Below are 10,902 nucleotides of genomic sequence, written 5' to 3' on the forward strand. Positions count from 1 at the left end.
ACAATTTCGTTTTTTACAACGTACCTAAGTTTCAAGTAGCGCCATCTATGTTTCCTAAACAAATTAATTCAACATAACGTTGCAAGCTTTTTTAAACATAAAGTCTATGCGCTTAAACGTTTTTCTAAATGACTTTTTAAGCGTCAAATTAAAAAGTATACAAGTGAAAAGCGTACGTACGTTTTAACGTTAAAAAAATAAGCAGTTTTTTTCATTTCAACGGTTAACAACTACGGAAGTTAAACAACTTATGTTTTTGAACGCTTTTAAACGCCAATGAACGAAATGTTAAAATAATACTGTTATATCATAAATAAAAAAATAACTCGCTTTTTACAGAAAAACTTACTTATCTTAAAACCTTTAGTGGCCTACGCTTGCGTTTCGCTATCAACACAACGTTTCAAGCTTTTTTAACTTATAAGTTTATGTGCTTAAACGTTTTTTAAACGATTTTGTTAGCGTGAAACTAAAAAGCGTTTTAAAAAAGCACACTTTTTTTAAAAAGCACAGAGTTTAAACATTTAAAAAATAAGCAGTTTTTCCCATCTCTAATCTTTGGTAATCATGAGCATCTTTCGAAAGTGCTACCTCGCGTCACTAAAATGGTCCATACAAAAACGCACTAACGCGGGAAAATAATATGGCGCCACCGTCTATGCGGAAAAGGCACAGAATTAAATCCGTTTTAGAACGTAACATTTTCGTAACGAAAATAGTCCACACGCAAGTACTTTTTTATTAAATTGCCGTGCCGTAAAATCTCTGTGCAACTGTAGTTTTATTTACTTTGATGATTGTATTGTTAAATTATGATTATCTCTTTTGTTTTTGTAATTATTTTTAAGTGTTGTATTAGTTGTAATTATATTGTTTCACTTATTGTACTTTTTCCGTTTACCGCAAACTTCGGAACTACTGATACAAATTGAAATTGGACTAAACATATTGCAAAAATAAAAACGAAACTATCACAGTTCATTTACGCCTTAAGTGGAAACAAAGTATAGATATGGATTGTGCTTTGACCGCATATTATGCGTATGCACACGCCTGGCTCCGCTACGGAGTTATCCTGCGGGGACACACTCATGTGGCGCAAAAGATATTCCACATTATATACCACAAAAAAAAAGTCTCAGGATAATCCTAAACTTAAGCCGCGGAGACAGCTGTAAGTCTTATTTCATAAAGCAACACATATTTACCCTTACACGTTTGTACATACCCGAAATAGGGACATTTGTTAGAAAAAAATATAAACCTTGTAGTAGACGGAATTAGAAGAAGAATAAATTTAGGAAATGAAATTATTTTTCCGGATTTAAATCGCGTATATTTGTTTTTTCAAGCAAACCGACGTTTCGGGCCCTTTACAGATCCCATGGTCACGGTTGACTAAGGTGAACTCAGTCAACCGTGACCGGTAACAATCGCGAAAACATGAGAACTATATAACCCTCCTTGAACATGTCAGAAGTGAACGTAGACAGCATAAGTTGATACTTCTATTGCCTAAACTTACAACTTACAAAAATAGCCCTTATTACTGAGCAATATATAACATGGTACCAAGCCAAATACGAGTTAATTCAGAAAGACAAAAACCTATTTTATGACAAATTAAACAACCTACTCATACAAAAATATTATTAAACAATATAAGACTTTATTAAAGACAAAGAACTCTGATCACTCTATATTAAACTCTACAATTATAATAATTAGCATGTAGATTCATTATTTTATTGATACTGCGTTACTTTATTAAGATTTTATTATTTAAAACAATTCAATACTTTTGTTATTTAATTTATTTTTGTTTGTTAATTTGCATTTTCAAATATGTTTTAAGTCTTATCTACGCCCTTACGCTAATAAATAAATATTGGAATCTGCCGCGAAATTTCTTTCATAGCCGTGCGCCATATAGGTAAATGTGGAAGTTTAACGCTTCGTGCGAATCTTTGAAAAACATAAAATATATTTTTCTTTTTCCACTTAGTAGAACTATCTACGAAGCACCGTAGAAAACTGTAGAAAATACTAATGTTATTCAGTAGATTTTCTAGTTTTCTTTTATATAACATTCACATAGCAACTTCACTACGTAATAATAATGAAAACACAGGCATAGAGACAATAATAAAAAAAAATCATTACACCAGTCAGTTTACACCAAATTAAATAAGAGTAATTCAGTAAGTTTCAATGTCCAGCGAAGTCGGTTTTCCAGTTTCATGAACGAAATAAAGTACATTGATCGTTGGGATTATTAAAATTAAAATGACGTCAAAATATGTACAAAATTTACAACAGGACCAATAACATTTGGGATTATGAAATTATTTCTAACACTGAACAAGTTTAGTCAGAAAATGTATAAAAAGTCAAACTTTTACACACAGAAACTTTCTTTATATCGGTCGGATCGAGTTCAATTGGACTCTATTGTGATACTCAATATTGTTTTAAATTTGCCACAGATGTGAATATTCCCACAATCTATAACTGAATTTGATTGGGACCGTTTCTTTTAGCTTGCATAGTTCGCTCCGAACTTTTGGTTTTCGTTATTAATAAACGATGGGAACTTTAATCAAATATCGTTTTAAAATCCTATGATATTTGACGGTGTAAATAAGAGTACTTTTTTTTATATTACCAAGAAACGGGACAAACAGATCGAGCGTGTCGCTACCACCAAGCGGTAAGCGACACGCCAGTCCAAGGCAGTTACAGTGCCACTCAGAACTTTAAGTCGCAAAGATCTGAAGGACAATGTCACTGCGCCCGTCACCCTGAGTCATAATTTGACAAGTTCCATGTGACTGTAATTTCAGCAGCACCCCTACCCTTCAAAACCGGAACGCAGTAACGCTCACAATATTGCCTGGCAGCAAAAATAGGTAACATGGCATTACTTCCCTGGACGTACTTTTTCACAAGGATCTCTACTGCTATTACAACTTAAATGCAGTTGCAGTGTACTTAAGTAAAGAAATCCGGCGACTTTCTTCGCCAGCATCTTGGCCACCGACATCAATACACGTCATTCTTTTTGGTCTTGTGCAATTCAGACAATTTGGGCATTCAACTCCTTTATGGCTTTGGTGACTTTATCTTTCCAAAGATATCTTGAACGGTACACTGGACGACGCGTAGGTTACCTTAGATACTCTCTTTTGGCAGCTCGATGCTCTCCCATTCTTTCCACATAGCCAGAGAAGTGGGGCGGATTTTATGTCTCCGATTATGTCCGTCTGGGGCACGAGCAAAGTATTTGTAAGAATGGACTCTTTGGACAACTTGATTTTTTACAACCAGATCTTTTGTTGTAAGATGTTGTGATCTGCCAACTACCACGATCTTCGTCTTTATTAAGTTTACGCTTATGCCAACCAATTTAGAAAAGGTTTTCACAGTGTAAACCGTTGGACCATCGACCACGATCATAATATTGTCGTAAATCTTCATATCCTACTATGCTTTGAAACCTTTTCTTTCATAGTTTTTCTTTCAATGTACATTATATTGGCACATTAGCAAAGAAGTCTCCTTATAGTTTATCGAAAAATACAAGAATTATACTAGTTTATAGCCGTATGATAAAGTTATTGTTGTATTATTACAATAATAACGTGATCATACGGTATTTATATACCAGAGCCGAAAAGTTGTGTAGCTCCCTAAAGCGTGTTCAATAATTCAATATACCGGAATTTTATTTACTCGCATACTAAAGCGAACAGTATATGATAAGTTCAAATGCAATTATCTGATAAAAACCTTCGACTCGATTCCTATTTATCTGTGAACATTTTCCCTGTGGACTTAAGATTTTTATCACATGATTGCTTGCCGGATGATACAAAGAAGATTGAATACCACAAAATAAATCATTTCGAAATAAAATCTGTATCTACCGAATTCTTAGGTTTTAGGTTGTTACACATTGGAAATGAATTTTTTCGTGTATTTCACCAGCACCCTTACCCATCAAAACTGGACACAGCAATGCTCACATCACTGCTTGGCGGCAGAAATAGGTAAATGGCAAGCAGTAATTCCCTACTAAAACTCCCTCATGTTCTCAAGATTTCACAACTGTCAAATTTGTTTTTTCACCATTTGGCTTTGGAGCATGTAGTGACATCTCTTTAAAATCGTTTAAACTAATTCGTTTGTCTGTTTTATCGACTGACACTGTAGACAAAGAGTTAAGGCTTCAAGTTCCTCTTCCTTCGATGTTCCTCTTACCCCAACCTGACCCTACGCGATTTAGACTTAAAAAATTATTTCAGGTCCAATCTCCATATTAGACTTTTATGAGCCTGAAACGTTTTAATGGCTATACCATTTGAAGGTCACATCAAGCCTGACACTTAACTTTGAGTCTTTTTTGCTCGTAGGTTTATATTAAGTTTATATGGAGTTGAATTTAAATCTTAAGTGTCAAGCTTGACATGCCCTTAGCCTTGTATTAGATTAATTGTTTATAATTATTCAGTCTAGTCCCCACTCTATGCACACAAAACATTTTCTAAAGGAAGGTGAGCCATTACTACTCAAGTATAAAGCGCGAAAGTAATTTACTACTGCTGGTACAAAGTGAACCGAGGCAATAGATCTTTATACGCTCAGATGGAGTTACTCACTACTGAGTTATGATAAAGGCCTTTCCAAACTTAAGCTTAGTGTATCGGTGGCAACCCAGTGTAGTTATGACGTTAATTTGTTAGTTAAGCACATTTGTAAATGATTAGGAGCAATTAGGCGAAACCTATATGTCGAAAATTTCAAACAGAAGGTTCAGAACTCTTGGAAAACACGTGGCTTCCCAACCCGCATTACGAACAATGACGTAAACTCTCTGTCGAGAATCGAGCATCACCAGCCACCAGGCCACCGACGGGTGAGGAACCGCCGCGCTGCGGGGAACGAGTAATGAGCTCTCCACAATTTTTAAACCTCTCTTCAACGGTCACCAATAACCATTAAATTTTTGTCAAATCACGTAATATGTTCTTCGTCTATCAACATCACCTTACTTTATAACGCCAATGGGTTGACCCTTTTCTTCGTGGAGACCGGATACTGGTAATGACCAGTGGCGTAATTCGCACCCTTAGTGTAATAGGGTCACATTTGCAAAATTACAACTTTTCAGGAGACAGGTCTAAAGATTCTACGAACACAATTAGTTGATAACTTTTATGCTTATTTTGTTTTCTTGGTTTTTATTTTATTATTTTGTTTCTTAATACACACTCACAGATTTTTAATAAACACGGAGGATAGAAGAGTTACAAAATTTTACATATACATGATTTGTTTCATGTACTTCGCATTATTTGTATGCCTATAGATGTGATAAGAGCACATTTGGCGTATGTTCACATGTGCCTTTATTATACCAATGGCAATTCTATTAAAGTTATGACTTGTCATGCAATATATAGATTTTTTAAAGTAAAATTGACGAATGCTTGTTTACAATCTCACCTGATGTTAAGCCACGAATTAAATGCTTTTGAATAACATTAAAAGCAAATATTACTTACAATCAGTCTCTGTGGCCGAAAGGTTACCATGCCGGTCTACCGTGCAGAGGTGCCGGTTTCGATTCGTGGGGTGGGAGATATTTGTATGTCCTACTATCATTTCTGTTGTGAAAGTAGGTGTAATTTATGGTTGTCTATATGTTTGTGTCCAATGGCACCCGTAATACAGAGGCAAAGAAAAAACAAATGCGAAAACAGAATTAAAATTCATTAAATAATAAAACACCTATATATTAGGGGTTAAAGTATGAAATTGCCGTTTTATTGCAATAGGTTCTTTGAATTTTCATAGAATCTTCATGGTTTGAGGTTTTCGAATGAAACTTTTTTCAAATGGTTTCTGTGATTTTTTTTTTTTTTTAATTTGAAACATTTGAATATCGACTTTCAATTGTTTTTGTTATTCAATTTAGACAAGAAAGATGGATACTGCGAAAATTCGAGTGATTTTTGAATACGAGTTCCGACGCGGAACTAACGCGGCAGAAACAGCCCGCAATATCAATGCTGCGTTTGGAGAGGGGTCTACTAATGAACACACCGTGCGATTTTGGTTTAAACGCTTTCGTGATGGAAATTTCGACTTAAAGAACGAGCCACGAGGAAGACCGCCCACACAGGTGAATAACGATGAATTAAGAGAGATAGTGGAAGCCGATCCTAGTCAAACTACCCAGGAATTAGCGGCATGGTTTAACGTTACCTTACCCACAATATTGACTCACTTGCGTCAAATCAATAAAATAAAAAAATACGAAAAATGGGTGCCTCATGATTTGACTGATCTGCAGAAAGAAACGCGTGTTGAAACTTGTGTTGCCTTGTTGAACCGGTACAGAAATGAAGGAATATTGGATCGAATTATATATAACATGTGATGAAAAGTGGATTCTTTATGATAACCGGAAAAGAAAAATGCAATGGCTGACCCCAGGTCAAATGCCACAACAGTGTCCTAAAGCAAAACTTACCAATAAAAAGGTAATGGTAACTGTTTGGTGGTCTCAGCATGGTGTTATTCACTATAGTTTTCTCCGATCTGGTCAAGCAATAACGGCAGATGTCTATTGTGCCGAACTCCGAACCATGTTGACAAAACTAGCAGTAAAACAGCCCCGACTCATGAATCGATCTTCACCATTATTGCTCCACGACAACGCGAGACCTCACACAGCACGAGAAACCATTTTGACCCTTCAGGAACTGCAGTTAGAAACCATTCGTCATCCTCCGTATTCACCAGACCTTGCTCCAACGGACTACCATTTTTTTCGTGATTTGGACAATTATCTACGTGACAAGAAGTTTTCTTCCCAGGAGGCAGTACAAAATGCTTTCACACAGTTTGTGCAGTCTAGATCGTCGGAGTTCTATCGCAAAGGCATCAATAACCTTCCCATTAGATGGCAGCAATGTATAGATAATAATGGCAACTATTTTGATTAAATAAATTTGTTAAAAATTTAAAAAATAAACAATTTTGATTTTCAGTACAAATTGTCCATTTCATACTTTAACCCCTATTACATTCAACAGTTAGAAATAAGAACAAGAAACGGCCATTTTGTTTTTGGCGTCACAACTATTATGGCACTATACAAGCTATAATATTGGTGATCTTATAAAAAAAGGGTCGGACCCTCGGCTTTCCCGTGACAATGCTTTAAATTCTATAACTCACATATATATTCCATTGGGAAATAACAGACACAAGAACGATTTAGAGAAATACGGGAGGTATTGTTTCGTATTTGTATATTTCAATACCAGCTAGTTGTCGGTACATTGCGGTAGAAATAGATAGTATTACGCCTACGCAAGCGGGTTCTCCACAATAAACTTTATCATCAGTTATAGATTGAAATGGCCTTTAGGTTTTCTGATGAAGTTAAGTTCTATACTATGTATGTAATACTGGATAACTTCATGTATACATGAATAGGCAGGTAAACTTACTTCGAATTTAGTCATGTTCAATCATACCTTTAAAGGCCTTATTCTGAAATTGTCTAATAATCAAATATTAAATTCAATCGCTATTCACTTAGAATATACGTAGAATATATATATAGGTACTTACCTTTTACCATATCTCAAAGAAGGGAGTACTCCGTGCTACGAGTAACAGGGAAACAGAATTCATTATGAGGCACTATCTAGAACACCCATTCCAGAACCAATTTACAAACGTCCTGAACCCATCATCCTCTCCAGCGTCCACATTGTAAACCGTAATGCCTCTGAAAAAAAAATGTTGTGTCGTGGCACTGTTTTTGTATTTTTTTGAAATTATAATATACAGCACAATTCACGCAGTTTTCATCATCTCCAAGTTTGTACCTTCAGAGCCAAATAAAACACAAAATTCAACTCAATGACCTTTGGACTTCTACGTGGGCAGCCCGACCGCGCAGGGATTTCGGCCTAATAAATTCAAGACGAGATTCCAGAGAGACGACCGGAGCGAGTTTAAGGCGTTGGAGGACCAGCATTTGACTTACATCATCGAAAATCGCACATTTCGGTACGGCCAAGTATTCCGAGGTTGGAGTTATGTGGTGATTTACTAGGTGCGCGGCTATACGACAAAGTATATACGGCACTTCAGCGTCACTTCGACAACATTATGTTTTGGACTGATTCTACCATCGTATTAGGCTGGTTAAACATGTCACCTAATTTACAAAAAACGTTTGTACAAAATAGGACAGCGGAAATACACGAATTGACGGGGGAACTTCCATGGCGTCACATATGTGGCAAGGAGAATCCAGCGGACTTAGTTTCTCGCGGGGTTCGCCTGGAAGACCTTTCATCTTCTAATTTATAGTGGGAGGGTCCGTCTTTCCTGCGTCAATCTAATTTTATGTGTAGTGACGCACCCTTGAAGTACCCAGAGGACATGCATGACGATTTGCCAGAATTAAAGAATAATAAATAACGGTAATGAGCGATCAGGCATTGTCACTGTGGATGAATTGAGATTGTCCGATCTGACGTTAGCTAGGTTAGCTCAATTGGAATCGTTCCCAAGTGAATATAAATTGCTCCGAAAAGACGGGACTTTACCTAGCACACACAAATTGTCAAAATTAAATTTATTTGTTGCTGAAAATGGGGTTATTCGCGTTGGTGGTCGTATTTGTAATTCACCTGTTTTCGCACTAGACAAGAAACATCCGATTCTCATCTCATTTTTCGACATAAGCACATGCAATTGCTGCACGCGGGCCCACAGGCGCTTTTGTACAATATACGAGGGAAGTGGTGGCCTATCGGTAGTAGAAACCTGGCAAGGGCGGTGGTGCACGATTGTATAAGCTGCAAACGTTTAAGACGCAGAACCGCGGCTCCTTCTGGTTTTCCTTTTAAGAGTGCCGATGTGGATTACGCCGGGCCAATGCTCATATTAAATCGGAAGGGTAGAGGTGCTAGAACAACAAAATGCTATGAGTGCATCTTTATATGTTTCACTACACGCGCAATACATTTAGAACTTGTCAATGACTTGTCCACCGATGCATACTTATCAGCATTGAAACGCTTCCTTTCTAGACGCGGCAAACCTGCTGAAATCTTATCCGATAACGGTCGAAACTATGTAGGGTTGATGAACGAATTCAAACGGTTTCTAAACAACTGCTCACCTGAAATATTACAATGTGCAATCAGTCAAAGTATAAAATTTTCATTTATTCCACCTTACGCTCCCCATTTTGGTGGTCTGTGGGAGGCAGGTGTAAAATCCTGCAAATATCATTCGAGACGCGTCATAGGTAACGCACATCTAACCTTTGAAGAGTTTAGCACGGTGTTGACACAAATAGAGGCGGTCCTTAACTCCCGTCCTATAAGTCTTATGTCTGCAGATCCGCATGATTTCTCACCTTTAAGTCCAGCTCACTTCCTGGTCGGCCGGCCCCTTACTGCGCCTGCTTGTGACGACCTCACCAACGTACCTGCAGATCGGCTTACCCGCTACCAACGAGTGGAGCAGATTCGTCAACACTTCTGGACTCGATGGGCGAAGGAGTACTTGTCCGAGCTCCAAACACGAACCATAAGGAAGAAGGACGCGCTATCGTTGAAACCAGATATGCTCGTCATTATCAAAGACAATAACCTTCCACCCCTCAAGTGGCATCTCGGGCGTGTAGAGAGGATTATCCCTGGTTCGGACGGAGTGACCAGAGTGGCCGACATTCGCACGGCGTCGGGCATCGTGAGACGCGCCTACAGCAAGATCTGCCCACTACTCGACAGCTAGTTCAAGACTTTTTTTTCGAAAGCTGGTGCTTTCAAGGCCGGGGCATGTTCAAGCATCTCACCAGATGGCGTTTTAAAATATTTTGTTTACTGCGGCAACATTCAATAGCCGTTTTTTGAACGGTATCCGTTTTTAAATTTATATTTATTTTTATTAATATATATTTTACTTTTGCTATAACGCTCGCAAAATCGTGGCACTGTTTTTGTATTGTTTTGAAATTATAATATATAAAGCACAATTCACGCAGTTTTCATCATCTCCAAGGTACCTCCGCTAGAGTAGAAGCGCGAACACTCACAAAAGTTCTATCGCCAGCGGATGAATAATAATCATTTTTATATATGGTACGTGTTTCTTAATTGAGACAGTATGGGATAAACTGTCTTAGGAACCATTACTTTTGTGAAAACAATTTTGACATAGTCAATTATTGGCCAAGCGCGTGTTGTCCATAGAAATGAATAACGTAGATATATTTGTTAAACTATGATCACCTGATTTCCTTATAAGGATAATTCCAGTGTATCGTAATAAATAAAAACATATACAGACGGACCTGTTATCCAAAAATACGGCACATTTTTGACAACTATTTTTTTGTAGCGAAAACTACCACCTACACAAATATAGTAATGACTAAACTGATTCAATACGCAACATTTGCATGTGAACAGCTAATAAGTGTATTTAAACAATTAATTGATTGTTTCCTTTGTTTCAGGTAAAAGGCTTAATATCTCACTCGTGTTAGCTACATTGCTCGACCTGCCTACATATTACGTATGTCAAAAGAAGTCTATATTATTAGGTAAATGGCAATTGAACATTTTACCAAACTCAAACTCTAATCATCTTTATTTCAAAGGTAAGCAAATTACACTTGAAATCGTCATATTTATTAAACTTTACTGCTCATTCTTAAAACAAATTCCCCTGAGAAGAGTGAGCAAAAAATTCTAGGGGCTGCTCTTTATAAATTGTACAATTGTACACATTCATTATTTAAAATATTTATTTCGAACAAGCTTAAATCGATCTTTAAACGGATTACTATCAAGAATTATTGTA

This window comes from Hyposmocoma kahamanoa, unplaced genomic scaffold (assembly GCF_003589595.1).
Source record: "Hyposmocoma kahamanoa isolate Upper Pololo Valley unplaced genomic scaffold, ASM358959v1 64, whole genome shotgun sequence".
NCBI classification, from domain to species: domain Eukaryota; kingdom Metazoa; phylum Arthropoda; class Insecta; order Lepidoptera; family Cosmopterigidae; genus Hyposmocoma; species Hyposmocoma kahamanoa.